The sequence below is a fragment of the Manis javanica genome, chromosome 13, assembly GCF_040802235.1.
Source record: "Manis javanica isolate MJ-LG chromosome 13, MJ_LKY, whole genome shotgun sequence".
Classification (NCBI taxonomy): domain Eukaryota; kingdom Metazoa; phylum Chordata; class Mammalia; order Pholidota; family Manidae; genus Manis; species Manis javanica.
Genome location: NC_133168.1, coordinates 59408891 through 59427423, shown reverse-complemented (window position 1 = coordinate 59427423; position 18533 = coordinate 59408891). Strand labels below are relative to the sequence as shown.

At 33.1% G+C, this 18533-nt stretch overlaps 1 non-coding gene across 1 annotated transcript; it reads left to right on the top strand.

The window, feature by feature from the left end:
* The first annotated feature begins 1743 nt into the window (after positions 1 to 1743).
* On the top strand, positions 1744 to 1908 carry LOC140845904 (U1 spliceosomal RNA). Its single transcript, XR_012124805.1, has one exon. It is a non-coding gene; the product is annotated as a U1 spliceosomal RNA (small nuclear RNA).
* The last annotated feature ends 16625 nt before the right edge of the window (positions 1909 to 18533 follow it).

The following is an 18533-nucleotide window of genomic DNA, read 5'->3' as shown; positions in this document are numbered from 1 at the left end:
TGTTGTATTTTTATATACAAATAATGAAATATCAGAAAAAGAAATTAAGAAAACAATCATATTTCCAATTGCATCAAAAACAATAAAATAGCTAGGAATAAATGTAACCAAGGAGGCAAAAGACCTGTACTCTGAAAAACTATAAAATATTGATGGAATAAATTGAATATGACATAAATAAATAGAAAGCTGTTCCATGGTCATGGACAGGAAGAATTGATAGTGTTAAAATGGTCATACTACCTAAAGCAATCTACAGATTCATTGTAATCCCTATCAAAATACCAATGACATTTTTCACTAAACTTGAGCAAGTAATTCTAAAACTGTATGAAACCACAAAAGATCCCGAACAGCCAAAGCAATCTTGAGAAAGAAAAACAAAGCTGGGAGTATCACACTGCCTGATTTTAAACTGTACTGCAAAGTTACAGTAATCAAAACAATGTGGTACAGGCATAAGAACAGATACATAGACCAATGGAATGTAATAGAGAGCCCAGAAATGAAACCACACCTATATGGTCAATTAATATATGACAATGGAGGCAAGAATATACAATGGGAATAAGAGGGACAGCTAAATTCAAAAGAATGACACTGGATCATTGTCTTACACCATAATAAAGTAAAAATGGATTAAATACCTAAATAAAAGACCTGAAACCATTAGATTGCAGAAAAAAGTATAGGCAGTCAACTCCTGAAAACATCAACATGAGAATTTTTTTTCTGGCTATGTCTCTCCAGGCAAGGGAAACAAAAGCAGAAATAAACTACATCAAACTAAAAAGCTTCTGCAAAGCAAAAGAAACCATCAACAAAATGAAAATACGTCCTATTGTATGACAGAATATATTTGCAAATGATACATCTGATAAGGATCTGATAAGGGGCTAATAGATAAAATAAATAAAGAACTCATACAACTCAACACTAAAAAACAAATAATTATATTTAATATAATGAAGTCAGGATAAATATAGTTTTAATTTACTTGCTAGTTATGGGATGTTCACTTAGCTTCCAAATGTGTACTGAATATTTTCTTACCTCTATGCCTCATATTTTATACAATGATTTATAGTTATAAAATGTGTTTGTCATTCTATTAGAGGAAATCATTGAATTGCTGAGTATGTTTCAAATTTCCTTTAATTTTATTTAATAGAGTAGAGCTATATATTAGTGTAGAGAAGAACAGTCTATTATTTCAAAATTCTCTGTAAAATCTAAATATATAGGTATTTGATGCACATAGCAAAGGACTAACTATAGGTGTATATTTAGTTTTGATGTTTTAAAATTATTTCACGTGACTTGTTTGAGAATTTATGCTATAATATAATGGCTGGACAAAAACATAAATTTAGGAATATTTAGAAGTACATGAAACTTAAACTGGTGAGGGAAAATACCATTAACAAAATAAAGCACTTTTTTGACAAATACGTTATTGCAAAACACTTTTTGGATAATTTCCTTATGAGATACTACTGGCCAAGAGATAAAGCCATATCCCTTAATTTTACATCTATTTCAGTTGTGCATACCTGACAAGCTACCTGAGAAGTTACTATTTTACAGAATTCAATTAATGTAAACATTTATTTCCATAAAATTACTCTTATTCACATGATACTGGAGAAATTACTCTCTGGACCTTTGTGTTCTTATCTGAGTTTTGAGTTACTTGAATTCCTCATAACTAACATTAACTTAGATCTAAAATAACTCTCTTTTATACTTACCTGGCAGGGGAAATACCATGATTACAAAGGTGGTTTTCCCAGGGCGAGGCTTATCCATTGCACTCCGGATGTGCTGACCCCTGAGATTTCCCCAAATGTGGGAAACTCTGGCTGCATCATTTCTGGTAGTGGAGGACTGCGTTCGCGCTTTCCCCTAAAAAAAAATATTAATAAAATAAAATAAAATAACTCTCTTTTACCATTTTGTCCCACACTCACCAAATTCTAGCTATGTATCTATCCAATTATCTACTTACACATACTGCATATACTCATACACATTTATATGTGTATTATATATATTTATTTACATATTATTTTAGTTTAAATTACCTAAACTTCCACTTCAATGTATTATATACTAATTTTCATGCTATGCATAACAATGTAAAAGGAAATATGATTATTAATACATACATGACTTTACTTAAAAAGGCATTAGAATATTTTACCACTATATTAACATCTTTCATGCTCTTCGATGTATTCTATAAAAACTAGAAATATTAAATTTATATATTCTTGTGATATTCAGCAACTTCAACACAAACAGAAAATAATGTGAATGCCAAGTAACAAGCAGCTAAAGAAAATAATTTTGAAAATCACAGTGTTTGTTGTTCAGTAATTTATTTGCTGTAAATCATTTGTATGTACTTTAATAAAAGATACTATAAATTGCATTAAACCATTTGAGATGTGCAAAAAATTATTTTTGTTTCATTGTTTTTGTTCCCACATAGTTTTCTTTAAATTGAATGTCTAATTATAATTAGACATTAAATATTGTTAACTAGATTGAGCTTCTCTGATACAGATAGGTTATTTAATTTTAAAGCTTCATTATTACCCAAGACTGAAGAATTCTTTTTTTCTTCCAATATGAAAACGATAAACTCATATAATTGAAATTAAAGGTAAGAATAGAAGTGTGTTAAACTGCTAACACATACAAGAAATCATTATTCAATGATAAAAATGTAGAAAAAATTTAAATGTAATTCATGTTTTATATTTAATATATTAAATGTCACTATTAGCTTCTGTAGCAAACACCTGAAAATTATTGACTCCTATCTCAAATTTCAAGATTTCTCTATGATTGTGATAGTAGCTCCTTTTATTTTTCTAGTTAATATGCTTAGAGCTTTTTATAGATATTGTGTAAAATGTGTAAATGAAAATATATAAAAAACAACAATGGAAATATTTTCCAAAATCTTTTTGCTTTGTGTTGCTTTGTTCCTTCTTGTTAATTGGAGGTTAAGAAGTCATTCTGAATCTGTACCTCATTCGAAAGAGACTTTTTTTTCTGGTCAATATCGTTTTTTCATTTTCACTTGCTACTCTTTCTCTTTCTGATTGAATGTAGCAATATTGCAATATTGGCAGCCAGAGAGTCCACTAAGCATATTAACCATAACTTCACTTCCTTTAGTTTATAAATTTAAATCTCTTCTGCTTCTGTGTCAAGCTACAGAGACCTGTCACTTGCACTAAAACAAAGAAGTCTAAACTATTAATAAAGAGACATGTATCTTTTAAGTCTCATCTTAGAGTACTTAACTGACATACTTCATCTCTTCATCTGTATAAAAGAGCAATGATGAAAAAAGGAAAACTGACATCTAAATTTTGTCACCATGTACCAAGAATTGTGTTTATTTTGTAACATATTACATTTCATCAATATCAAATGATTATAAAAGATAGATACCATTTATAACCACTTTAAAGATGAGAAAGGAAAGGGAAGGGAAGAAAAGAAACAAGTGTGTGCTTTCTGTTAATTCAATTCGGCATTTCATAATCAAATGAAGTAGAATGATAAAATTAGTTTACTTTGTTACAAACAGTATGATGGTTTTATTTGCTTTGCGGTTTGCCTTTGCACCTCCGAAGTCCATCCTGGTGTTTGCATTTTTAGTTTTCTTTTACCCTTTACCTCTTTCTTTGCTGAACTCCTAAGATCCATGGTTAAAACTGATGTAATGTTCTGCCCATATGTGTGTTGTAACATTTGTTCATTTTTTAATATGAAAAAGAGGAGTAAATTTTAGTTTTCATTGTTATTGGGTTGAAAACATTGATTCATATTTATATAACATGTTATTTATTCCGCAAAATGAATATACACATATATTCATGAATATACATGTGTATATATATGTATATATATACATATAAATCACATATACATAATGGGATTTTGATTATCTACTACATATCTTCTTAAAAAATCCAGAGTATAACTTTGAATCCAGAACAAAGTTTTAAATTGAGGAAAATAGTGTTGATATTAAAGTGTAGAGATGACATATTTGTTGATTTAAATATGCTTTTCCTTTTCTCAAATAAGAAACATTATTATACCAAATATATTTTTATTACAAAACAGTTCTTCAGTTTAGTTTTAGTCCTACAGCAAAACCTAGAAGATAGAGAAATCTTTCAAATGTACTTAGAAGTGAATTACTTTGGCATCTTAAGATCCTAAGGACTAAAGGTACAGTGAAAAGGTTGTAGTTTGTTCAACTGTGAAATACAGATCAATTCTTATTTTATTGCAAGCCAGGTCGGCATTTTAGAAATATAATACACAGATAATATCATTTGGAAAAAAAATTCACAAATGCACTCACACACATACACACACAGCAAAGCACATGCATATATAGATATATATATATACATACATCCATCATGAACACATACATTATATACATACAGAAATAAACAAATAGCATGTAGCGTCAGTGCTGTATAGTTGTTAAAACCATTCAATCTGAGGTGAGGCCCCCTGAGATTAAATCCTGACCCTACCACTCATCGTTTCACCTGTAAAATTGGATGACAATAATTTTTATTTCATAGTATTAAATTAGTTACTCCTTACAAAAATTTTACAACAATGCTTGGGAAATCAGTTTAGTGTTAGTTAATTCTCAAAATTTGTTAAGTGTTAGTTAACAGATATATTTAGTTTAAAAAACCAGACAGATATGGTAGTGCCAAATTGTGTTTTTAAGAGGTGAATTTGCACAGGTAGGTAAAAAACATTTCACATGATTCGGACATACATATGTGTTAAATTGTTCAGTAATTTTGCCAAACTACATAAGCACTTAATTGTAAATACAATTTTTCTCTTATTGCATTACACATATTTGATGTACATATAATGTTATTTAGATAATAAACATGAAAGAATTCAACTATGACACATGGATAATGTAATACAAGGAAAAATTTTATATCATATTGAGGTGGATAAATTTTGGTGTTTCTTTTTCCCCAGTACTGAGTTCCCAGTTAAGGGGAAGAAGACATTAAATAATTATAACCTGTAGAGTATAATGGCATGTGGATTGTGAATACAAGTTGTGGAAGAGAGCATGGCAAGAAGCAGAGAGATTTATTTTGGAGGAGATGTATTTTGAATTAGTCGAACCTGCTGATATATTGTATATAAAATGTGAAAAAAATGAATACCTAAATGAAGAATAATAGATATTTGGCCAACTAATGGTGGTGTATTGGTTATATACTGAGATGAAGGAAGTGAGAAATACAGGAAAATGAATGAATAGATGCCCATAAATCCAACAAATGCCTTTGTAAACAGTTGGTACAGGGAAATAATTTTATGGTTCATTTCAAATATCAGTGAATTAATTAACCATAAAATATTATTACTTAGATAATACATAGATCATTCATTATATGTGGGATTTGGGTAAAGTTCTAAAACTAAAAATAATGAATTCTAGCAGCACCTTCACATTTTCATAACATTACAGAAGAGTTGCTAAACATTCTGTTGAGAGCTTCGCAATGGATGACCATGGTACTTCTTGACTTATCTCATCACTTCAGCGAAATAAGCATTAGTTGCAAGAGAGAGTTAGTTTATGCTATAGTTAACTAATTGCAATAAATTGTGGTGTTTCTTCTCTTCCTGTACTGGCTCACCAGTTAAGGGAAAGAAGACACTCTCTGATTATCATCTGTAGAGCATGATAGCATGTGGACATACAGTAGATTGGCACTTCATTCTCCAGATGGCTGCTTAGTGACCCATAGAACCACAAACATCCACCCTGGTAAAGCACAGCAGAGTGTAGGAAGACAGATCTTCAGATGGTTTGGCATGGGTCACCTGAAACATGAGGAATTACAGTGGATGATACTGCCTTCTTTCCTTGGGAGAATTCTAAAGATAGCAGGATAAGTAATTCAGTGCAAACAACAAATGTAACTAAAAGAACAATATACAGTCTTATAGTCAGACAAGAGAAAAATCTCTAAAACATAAGGATATGGTAAAACTAAAAATCAGATGATGCAAATATATAATACAAAGTGTAGCATGAAATGCTAAGCTGAAGCAACCTGCTGTGCTGTATTAACATAAGATGCAGTGGATGTTTAAGCAGGTATAGATATAAAGGGATATTACATAATAGAAACTTTGAATTCATCATTAAGATACAAGGATTCTGAATTTGTAATTATAATAGTTAAAACTGTCTAGAGGCTATAGTTTTAAAGTGTGTGTTATAAAGAAAATAGCTGGAAATCAGTGCTCTAAACATCCATCTCAATGAATTATGTAGGAAAGATAAAAAATAAACTCAAAGACTATAGTCACAATAATTTATTGTATGCTTTAAAATTTGTTGAGAGTAGGTCTATGTTGTGTTCTAACAACAATAAAATTTAAAAAATCATAAAATCATAATTGAAAACCTGTCCTAAAAAATAAATTTCAAATCAAATTAGCATGCATACCAAAATGTATTTTAAAATACAAACTTTACACAAACTTTCCCAAAGAATAGAAAAAGAGGAAATACTTAACAATATGTTTTAAAAGGCCCCCATGATGTTGATACTAAAATCTGATCAGAATATTAAGAGAAAGGAAAAGTACAGGGCTAATATCACTTATAGAAATAAGTAATACCCTAAAAATATTGTAATCCAAGTTCATTATAGTTACATTCATTATTTATTTAAAATTTATATATATAGCATGACAAAATTGACTTTATTCTGGGAGTGCAAGGTTTGTTTAATATGTTAAAAAATGATACAATGTGTTGAATTCACACAATAAAAAAGAAATCAACATCCTTAGTAACAGAAAATCATTTGGTAAATTCAAAATCCATTAAGAAAATTGCCTACCAATTATGTATAGAAAGAATCACTATTGTGAATGTCTACAGCATATCACACTAAATGGTGAAATGTTGAAATCATTCTCTTTGAAATCAAGAAAAAGAGAGACTACTGTCACCACCTCTACTAAAATGGTATAAATGTAATGAAGAAAAAAGAAAAGGAAGATACTAAGATTGGAAATGAACCAAAAGTAATTCCTCTTTTTCTAAAAAGAATGTAACTGGATCAGTAGGAAATTCAAAAGAACCTACAGATGTATCATTGGAATTACAAAATCATTTCAACAATGTTTCTTTGGGCTCAATATTTTTAAAATTGCATTTAAAATCTGCAATAGAGTAGTAGAAATGAACTTTTTATGATACCATTTACAATAGCATATAAAATATCAATATCTGTGAAAAAGTCAAATGAATATTGCACAAAACTTCTATAAAAAGCTATAAAATATTGACAGAAATTAATGAAGTCATAAATAATTGAGAATTACAACTTGATTATGAATTGAGAGAAACAAAGGTACAAAATTTTCTCAATCTGATTTACAGTTTCAGTCCACTCTACAACAAAATCTCAATCGACTCTTTATTGTTCCTTCTGTTGTTTGTTCAATATAACTATAAGATATAATAAATCAAGAATAGCTAAGACACACTTTAAAGTAACTCACTGAGGTTGGGGGACTTGCTCTGTAAGATACCAAGATTCATTTTAAATTTATAACAGATAACAAAATGTAGAGTTTTCACAAATACAGAAAGATGACAATACAAAATAAGAACCCAGAAAATTACTCACACATATATGAACTTGAGGTTTAATAAAAAGGAACAACACAGAAGAAGAGGTGATGGGCTTTTCAATAAATAGTGGTGGGGTGTTAGATTTCCATGCATAAAGAATGAAGCTTGACTTCTACTTCAAACCATATACAAAATGTATCCCAGTATGATTATAGAACTTATGAGGAAAGGGCAAGATATAAAGGCTGGAAGAATAATAGAGAAGATACATTTATGACCCCAGAGTAGGAAAAATTTTCTTAAATAGGAAACAAAAAGGAATTTTAGAAAAAAAAAAGGAAATAGGAAAAGAAAAAGGAAACAAAAAGGACTAAACATGAAGAAAGAGATGGATAATATTATTATCCAAATGAAATTGTTTCTTTTCACTAGAAAAAAAAGAATGGGAAAATAGAGAGAGAAAATGTATTTCCACTATACATAATAAAACAAAGGATTTGTTAATAAAAAAGAGAAAAGATTATATAGATACAATGGGTTTGTCTTCAGAGTATATTTTTAATTCTTTCAAATTAATAAAAATTGGCAAATGACCCAGGAGAATTGGCAAATTATTTAAATAATCATTTCAAAAAAGAGAATATCCAAGTAGCCAAAATACATACAAAAAATTTTCTAACTTGCCTAATTAAAATTAGGGAAGCAAACTATAATTACAGAAAGTACATTAGATATCTGTTGCTAATGTTAAAAATTTCTGAAAATTCAAATCTGGCTCAGATATGAAGGAATAAAAGGTCAAGATACCAATAAGATAACTGACAAATTTCTTGGAAGTGTCAACTGAAGCTGGACATAAGCACACCCTATATCCTGGTAGTCACCATCTATAGGTAGATGCCTAAGCAAAATGCATATTTGCATTTTCCAAAAAATACACACAGAATATTCTCAGCACTGAAATTTTTAAGAATCCTTTATTGGAAAGAACCCAATTTTCAAGTAAGAGTGACTTAGATTCATCATTTATAATATATGTATGCAATAAGTCAACAAACATTTTCTCCAAAGGGTAAGATAATAAATATTTTAGACTTTGTGAGACATAGTATCTCTGACTTAACTACTAACTCTGCTCTTTTAACATGAAGTCTGTCTTAGACAATACAAAAATACATGGTTATACTTGTGTTCCACTTAAATTTTATTTCCAAAATTAGGAAGGCCGGAACAGACCTGAAGTCGGTACTTTCCTATTCCCTTTTTGTGTTTTGACCCAAACACAAAAACACTGGTGACCCTTAACATGGAGAAGCCTGATATTCAAGAATATCATAATGCTAACAAAAGAAACTGTGGCTCCTTGGACAAATGCCATACTCTAGATCTAGAAAAGGGAATATGCAAGATGAGCCTGAGCATCTTGTAGTGCTAGGAAGTCCAGAAGTGCTTAAAGCCAAAGCAATGAAGTAGGTGTGTATCAAACGGACACAGATGCCAACTGAACAAGTTCCCAGTGACCAAAGCTGAAAATATTTAAGCAACAAATAAGTGAAAGAGAATTGAACTGTAACCCGAAGAATACAATAAATGTCTGTGAGTCCATATTGGTATAAATATATGCTTGAATAAATAAATGGGGATAAGACCCACATCAACCATGCAGAGTTCCAAATAATTAATGTGCATATTTTGTCATCAAGGAGATGCAGCATAACTCCCTACTCCTTAGTGTAGGCTGCACATAATGACTTCCTTCCAGAGAGTGTATTAGGCAAATGGGATTTTAAAAAGAAAAAGGGTAATTTTATAGTGGAGAGCCCTGACAAACATACTTCAGCCAGGAGAACAAGCCTAATATTATCAGTGATAAGTCAGACAAAAATGAATTGAAGGCATTGCCCCACTGGTGCTGTGATACTGTAAATACTGGACTCAAGAACTTTCATTAGGAGAACACTTAGAGAACTTAAATCTCAAATATAATTGGAATCTTTACCATGAAGTAGAATTGAAAATCCTACATTTCAAGTGGCTGTTTCCTGCTTTTTCATTCGCAGTAGCTCATATGTCTTGGGGTGGTGGGAGAGGAGGAGCAGGTTATCTTAAAAACTGGGTGAAAAAGCTGGGTTAGGGAATGTGTTCACCTTGGGAATATTCTATTTAATAGTTAGGTCATGTGAATCTGGTTTAGGAGCTAAGGTGTGTACCCTTGATAGTGTGTAATGTGAATGTCACTTCAACTCCATTGCCTTCCTTTTTCAAGACCCCTAATCCCAGTCTAATAATGAGAAAAACATCAGGCAAACCCAGAATGAGGAACATCCTGCAAAATATCTGACCAGTAGTCCTCAAATTGTCAAGGTCATCAAAAACAAGTAAAGTCTGAGAAATGATCATAGTCTAAATAAGCCTAAGGAAATAGGGTTACTAAATGTAATGTGGCATCTTGGATCCTGCTAAAGAATAAAAAAGGACATTATATAAAAATCAAAGAAATACAAGTATGAACTTTAGCTAATAATTATGTATAAATATTGGCTCATTGAATCACTGTGTTGTATACCTGAAACTAATAAATATTGGCTCACTATTTGTGATAAATATACAGCATATAAAATCCAAAGAACATGAGAAACTTGATACACGGTATATGGGAGTTATCTGCAACTTTTCAGTAAATCTAAAATTATTGTATAATAAAATTTAATTAAAATATATAATTCATCAGTCTATTTATATTCCAAAAAAAGGAGTCAAAAACAAACTATAGTGTTTAGATATACATGCCTGAATGGTAAAATATAAAGGAAAGTAAGAAACTAATTTTTCTTATAGTCAGGTTAACAATTACCTTGTGAAAGAGAAATAGACAGGTTCTGGGAGATGGAATAAAGTGGGCTTTTTAGATGCTGGCGATGTTCTATCTTTTGACCTGGATGGTGGTAGCAAAATATTTGCTTGTATTAAATCACTGAGTGCTGTATGTTTGGGTACTTTCCTATATTTGTGCTAAATCTGTCTGTCCATCCTATCTGTCTATCATCTATCCATCCATCCATTCATCTGGAAAGTCATCATCTTGATGGACTGAGGTGATTCCAGCAATGGGTGGCTAGGGGGATACCACGAGAGAAACTGGTTTAGTCAGATACTGCATCATCGAAAGCATCTGTGGAGAAGAGCCATTGCAGAGGCGTTCCAAAGTAGTTCCGTCCTATGATTCATGAGAACTAAAATGTGAAGGCCAACCACACAGAAGGCACTGAACAAGATTACAAGGATATCATCTGTATAGACTCCTTTTACTTCTCTTTCCCTCTCCTCAGTTCTGATAATGGAAGAGTCAGCCACGAGAGAAAAGAATCGTAAAGCAGATTGAAAGGACATACCACGCCTCTTTCCCAATGAGATTTCCCACTATGGATCAGCTTTTTGCTGGGGAAAGGCAGCATATTTAAATTGAATGTAAGAGTGACATTTTAAAATTAGGCCACGCCCAGGTTTGCTAGGACCCCAATCCCATGAGATCTACACCTGATATTGGCAAGATTTTGAGAAGAGAAATTTCCAAAGCATGTTTAATTAGATACAGTTAAAGCCTGTTCTCTTTGTACTTATTAAATTTATCCCTTTAACAAATTTCACTATAAAATATCTTAAACGTATAGTTTGACTTAAAACACAGAAACATCTATTTTTACAGGTAAAACCTGATAGTGAAATTTGTTTTCATTCTTGCATAAGCCACACCCATAAGAAATTCTCTATTATATTTCTTCTGTATCTGGTTTCTTTGAAATCTTAACAAAAGTGTAAGAATCTTAGCAATTATATCTTAGTACTGAGTCCTTCTTGATGTTTGTAAATTTTGTTTCTCCTGAGCATTTTCAGCTTTGTAACTCATATAATTAGGTAAGTTTTTTTGAGCAGCTCATATTTATCTAATAATTCCAAGCTTTAAATTCAGTTTTCATTAAATGATAACTTTCTTGTGTTAATATTTCTGATGTTCCTATCATATCCACTTAAATCTCAAACCTGTTTGAGAACAAGTATCAATGACATTTGACCAGCTTTCAATTAACTAGTGTGGAAGATGTGTTCTGGGCATCTGTCAGCATGTATTATAAAATTAATAGCCACTAAACAAATTTAGCATATCACTTTAGTGAAAATCATGTAAGTTTTCTACTACTTGAGGTTTGAGTTACCTATAGGCTTTCCAGTAGTGATGTCATGGATACAGTTTGATATATGTTTTTAGCAACTTTAGTCTGAGGAAGGTCTCAGACTGCATATACAAACTTGATGCTGGTACATAGATGTATTAAGCTTTGTGAAAGGATCTGATTACTCAGGAAGAGAAAATAAATAAACAAAGCCCAAGGCAAATCTCAGAGGCACTGCAAACATAAGATTCAGCAAAGAGCATGCAGAGTCAGGGAAGTAGAAAGAGAGCAGAGACCAAAGTAAGAATAAATCCAGGGTAATTTGACATCAGCGAAACTCAGGGAGATTATGTTAAGAAGGTGGGAGATGAATGTCAAGTGTGAAACAAGCTGCTGAGAGTTTAAATATGATGGAAACTGAAAAGTAATCATTGGATTTAGCAACCTGGTGTCCTTTGAAGATTAGAACCATTACACATTCAGTGCCCTTTTGAAGATGTGAACCAGATAATAAAATTTTGGAAAGATAATAAGAGGAAAGAAAGTTGTGATAGCAGTATAATCTACATTTTCAAAAAGTTTTGATGTGAAGCAAATGAGAGAGAGGCTATAAGAGGAGACAATGAGAAATATTTGAATACGTACATAGTTTTAGGGTAATGATAGAAAGGGCTATGTTGAAAATGTCTGAAAGAATGTGACTAATCAACTTCCAAACACATTAGTAAATTTGTGGAGAGAACTAAGTCCTTAAGCAGTGGTTTCTATTTTTGCCACAAAATATGATACAATGTCACTAGCTGAAAGTGATTGCATTGGTCTTGGTATTGAGAGGCTATCTGAGAAGTGTGAAGACAGATGAGAAGAAATGAATAAAACATTTTTTAGAGATTGAAAATAGACTTCCAGAGATATTTTAGCATTTGTAATTTTTAATATCTATTTGTGGTTTGACATCATGGATTTAGAGTGATGTCAATCACCTTTCTTATGTTAAGTTTCTCCTGTGAAGTTCAACCATTCAGGTGTAAGCAAAGAGAAACAAATACTTGGTTCCAAACAGAATGTGGCTTTTGCCAAGATGGAAATTTGTGATTTGTAAGGAGGAGATTATGGTGATGGACCATAGACTCTAATCTGTACAAGAAAGCCCACATGATGTATTGGTGGGTTATGAGATTATAGCAGACTGCTGGATTGGAAATTCTTTAATGTTAAATGTTTAACAGTAAAATATTTTTAGAAAATTTTATGACTCCACACATGGGGATAGAGGCTCATGAAATTAACTATTTTAGGACATCAGGGACAAAACTCTTTATTATTCAAATATTATATTTTCCTTCCCTCCTATTTAGATGGCTGCCAAAATTCAACTTTGACTAACATACTTGAACAGGTTTATCCACGTAACCCAATTGTAGATTTTTATCCATTGCAATGAGATTGTGAATTCATGAAACATGTCCAGTACTGCCTAGTGTTTGGCAAATAGAGCATGAATGAGAGTGGGGAGGCTTAAAATTAAAACTGAAACCAGAAATTGTCTGGTGCATTTGTTGCAGAGAATATCAGTCAGCAGAAGTCAAGAGAAAGATGCCACAGAACACTTGGAAACTTAAACGTTGCTATCACAGGTCTGGTTTTAAAGATTAGGTTTTTGGTTATAACTAGAGTGATACTGAAAACTAGCAGTATTGCCAAAATGATGTTAAATTTGAAGCAGCCCTTCTTAATTTGTACATATTCTCTCTCATTGGAACATTGCTCATTGTCTAATTGCAGCTCCTTTTTCTTCCAATTGTGTGTTCCCATTCATTTTTTTTCTACAAGCAGCTTTCAGCTACATGCATAATTGTTTCTAATTTCATGAGTCTCTAAGATGAGTCTCTTAAATTCAGATTGTGATGACTAAATGAAACCTTTTGTTTCTTGCTTGTTTAGTCTCTCCTCCACACCAAAATTTCTATAAATAATTAGTTATTTTTCAAAGCTATTATTTGTATATATTCAAGCTCAGTGAGTTCTCAGGTCTGACTGAAATATCATTTTGGAGCTGGGACAAGCATTTACAACAGAATCTGCTTTCATGTAGGAAGACAGATCATCCTAGTATTGCTGATACTATTAATTAAAATGCTATCAGCTGTGTAACATTTGAAGGAGACAAATCGAAAGACATTTTTAAATAGTCCCCTAGATTACACTTATTGTTCGCTTGGTCTTCATCATAGCAATCCCATGACACATATTTAGAGAAAGAAGGTCCAAGAACATGGATTTGGTACATATGTTATCCTATAAAATTACTGTCAAAATACACGATGAGAGTTACAAGAAAAATGCACCAAAATAATTTCAAAAAAGTTCTCTCGCCTAAGATCCTAGGCAGTCATTGCAGAGCTTCCTGGCAGCATAAAGCAGCGGGAGTCAGCTAATGAGGCAAGTCATCCGTTATCATTGCTGTGCTTAGCCTGATTTAGTTATCTGAATCAAAATGACAGATTCAGGCGGAAGGCTCCTGGGAACTTGACTGAAAATGTTATGTTGATGTAACCATGCATTGATCAGTCCAGTGGAGTGCTTCTTAGTCACCATGCCAACAATAAAAAGAGGCAAAAAGAAATAGCAGGTTAAAGGGCATGCTTTAGGAAAATGAATATTGGGCAAGATATTTTCTTTATAAACAGGTTGAGTTAAACATTGAAATAAGCTCCATGCCCTGACCAACCCAGGGTCCTCAACACATAAGAGGTTTTATAAAGTAATTTCAGATTGTCAGGAACAATTTTCCTCTTTCCCTTTAGGATTACTTATAACTTCAGCTTTTGCAACTATAACCCATGTTATTGGCAGCCTATTAACTTTATTCCAGTGTGAAAACTGCAAAAATTAACTCTTTCTGTCCTCTCCTAATTCTGTGCTGTTCTCCAAAGCCAGTAGTAGACAGCTGCATTTAAAGTGCATTTGACATGCTAGGCATGGATGTAAGATGCTTGATAAAAGAGGACTGAAAATAAGAAAAAGAAGAGATCTAAATTACCTAAGGGGAATACATGCTGTTGACAAATAGCTCTGTCTGCTAGCCCTCAGTTAGAGAAAAATTTTTTATATTTTCGATCAGTGAGTTAGACAGATTTTTCTTGTTACAGGCAAACTATCAACATTCAGAAAATAGCATAAAGGACACATTAAAAGCCACATATGATGAAGAAAAGATTGCTCTTCTAAAGATAGAAAAGCGCAGTGCACAAATTTCATTCAGTCAAAGATATCAGAACTGAAGATGGATTATAAAAGTGAAGGTTTTCTTTCTTTTTCTTTTTGGACTTGCAAATGTTATCATTACAGGACATGAACAAAACCAAGGGTAGAGAAACCACACACATTCTTGTATTTGACGTGCCTGATTTATTTTATGCTAAAGAGTGCAAATGTATAAAACATCTTTAACTACTCCCCTGGAGTTATTTAAGTTGATTTGGGCATCACATTGGGATTTAACAATTTTCTAAACTGATCCAATTTAATGCTTTTTAAAGACCCAGCTTTCTTGGTCTTTCAAGCAGTCTCTCTACCCTCACCAAAACAAAGTGCCCAGCTGTATAAATGAATGAAATAAGGATCTGCAGGAAGCCAGAATCCTAATTTTAACCACATGCAGGAAAAAAAAAAAAGAGAGTTTATCTGTTTATCCAAGTTTTTTCTTCTCTTTCAAATGGCAACTCAGCCTTTGTTGGCAACTTTTCTCTAGACCATTGGTTTAGTATTTAGTCTACACTGAGCACAGTTATAAGGATAAGCAGGCAGTGCTACATCTATTAAACCTTGCCAGGAAACCCTTCACAGTGGATCTTTGTGGACCCTGACTTCCCCACATCTAGTCATAAGCAGACATCTTCCAGCCATCCTCTGAAAATCCCTAAAAATATTCAGGCTTTTGGCAAGTGCCAGAGCAAGAGTGGTCTGCTCAAAGCTTGAGGTGGGGCAAGAGGGACCTGTGTTCTCCATTCTGTTCTGAGCACAGGTTGTATTCTGGGGGTCTATGTTGACTTCTCTGTTCACTCCTTAGCTGCCAATCCTATCTACATGCTCTGAGAAAGAACTGTGCATTCCTTGTTAGGTGGATCAAGAAGAACTGAGAAATCCCATCATGCTACTGTCTCTCTGTGAGCCTTTTAAAGTCCTGCTCATCCCCTATCAGGCTCATGATGTTTCCAAGGTTCCTTCTTTTCCTTATTTTTCTCAGTATACTTGTTGTTGCTTATGTGCGTGACCTGACACTGTCTTACTCAGCTTTCTTTATAATGTGCCCTGCTTTTGCCTGAAATTCACTGCAATTTGATGGCTGTCTCAAAAACACTTAATGATATCCATGTAGCAAAATACTGATTCAGCGTCTATTCAGGGAGGAAACTGAGGCATATTGAAGACTGGCTCCTTCCCATAAAGAACAACCCACCAAGCAAACTGAGAACCCTATACAACAAATTATGATACAGTAAATATATAGTGATGAGAAGAATAAGTTAAAAGATATCTGATGCTTATTAGAATAAGGAAGCTCAGAGCAAAATTCACAGTAAACAAGCTATGAAGTTGAATTCTTACTAGGAAGCCTGCAGTCTCCGGTCCAGGAGGCTTGCCTCAGCTGTGTTAGCCTTCTAGCAATGAGGGAAGGAGGAAGTACGGTGCCGCATGCCGTAAACTTCCATGGTAGCCTTCATAGGAGTTCTTAAATAGGAACAGATCATTGAATGGAGAAATTTTAAATTTAGACCTTTGCTTGTCTTTGGCTTTTGCAAGAGAAAGAGGTGTCTGGACCTCAACAATTCCTTTCATAATGCTTCCACCAGATCATTTCTAAGGAAGCACCACCCCTTTTATTTTCCTACTCCCTAATGCTATATTTGCTACAGGAGATGAGATAGATAGCCAGACATGAGCAGGGAGGTGGAGGAGGACTTCGTCCAGTATTTACATTCAGCTGGGTGTCTACCTTGCATTCTACACATTCCTTATACGCTGTTTTCCTGGGATGAGGGGAATGAGAATGTAGATAATAGACTGGCCAAAACTGGCTAGTTCCAAATTGGAGAAGTTGATCCAAACTTCAACCCAAAATACATGATACATTCATTAGCTAGTTAAAATAATTCCCATCCATCAGCACAGTAAAATCACACCTCCCTGAACCATGAGTTTTAAAATACCCCAAATATAGCCAAAAACCTACCTGCCCATCTTGAGGGTTGAACAAGGCCAAAGTGAAAGAAACTCCACCTGTTCCCTTTGAATCCTAACCCCACTTAGTGAATATTTATCTTGTTTACATAAAAGAGGCTCCCTATTATTTCCCCTCTGTGTCTGTCCATGCCCAACTCTCCGGCTTGTACTTTTGTCTTTCTCTGACCTCTTATTCTCCAAATAAACTCTTAATGCTCCAGTGCTTTTTTTGGGGGCCCATTCTTGAATTCTATCTTGCAAGGAGACCAAAGACCTGTCTCTGGTAACATCTGCATTTTTTCCCATTCTGTTGCCTTCCTTAATTACTTTTTTATACTATCTACATAAACAATAGCAAGAACAAGATTTGTCTTCTTTTCTTATGAAAAAATGAAAAGATTTATTCCTCTTGGAGTTCATACCCAATGATGAAATAAAGATCAAGCTGAAGATTTGTAATATACGCAATTTGATAGTTTTCTAGCTGAAATCTCCACCCACAGGAGCAATTCCAAACAATCCAAACCTTCAATAGTTACGATTTCATGCAAGGAGATTTTTATGGAGCCACCTGGTCTGTTGGACCAAGATAGCTACGCAAGCTCCATTGCTTTACATTCCCTGAGGATTTATGTTCTTTGTGATAGTAAATTAAAGTCATCCCATATTACCATCACTGCACTTAATCTGCTATGCATTTAGAGATATCCTAACCTTGCCATTAATGATCTATACCCTATAGAGCACACCATGCAAACAAAATAAACTGCTAGATGCTGGTCAAGTGAAAGTTGAATGCATGTTTACATTTTAGATTTATTCTGTAGAGAAACAAAACTATCAAGAGTCCAGTGAAAACATTTGGATTTTCAAACATGAACAAAGGGCTTCTTACTTATAAAACAAAACAAAAACCAAAAGAAACTAAAAAACAAACAAATGAGAAATCAGCTTGATTTATAAATGGAAGAAGAGAAGCCGTTGCCTGACATCAAAGAAACCTCCAATAGTATATGTGCAAACTATTAAGAGAAAAGTATTCCAAACCTAGAGAATAGCTGTCCAGAGTTCCTTTCTTCCTTATGTATTTCTCTCTTCCTTCATTCTTTCCTTTCTCCCTTCTTCCCTCTTTGTTTCTCCCTCTCTCTCTCTCTCCCATTCTCACTCTAGCTCTCTTTTTTCTTTCTTTCACTCTTTATTAGAAACAGTCAACTGAATCCACTCTATTATCTCATTAGAACCAGACTAGAATAAAGAGAAAAAAAATTCCCATGAAGAATTGATATACAATACCAAGTTTTAGAGATTCTGGATCTTCAAATATGACAGTAACTGAAAGAATATACATTGCATATGAATTTTTCTAGATAGAGGTCTTCAAAGAAACCAGAGTAGCCTATTATCACATCCCCAGTGCCAGAATTCCCAACAGTCCAAAACAATGTCTGTGTGTC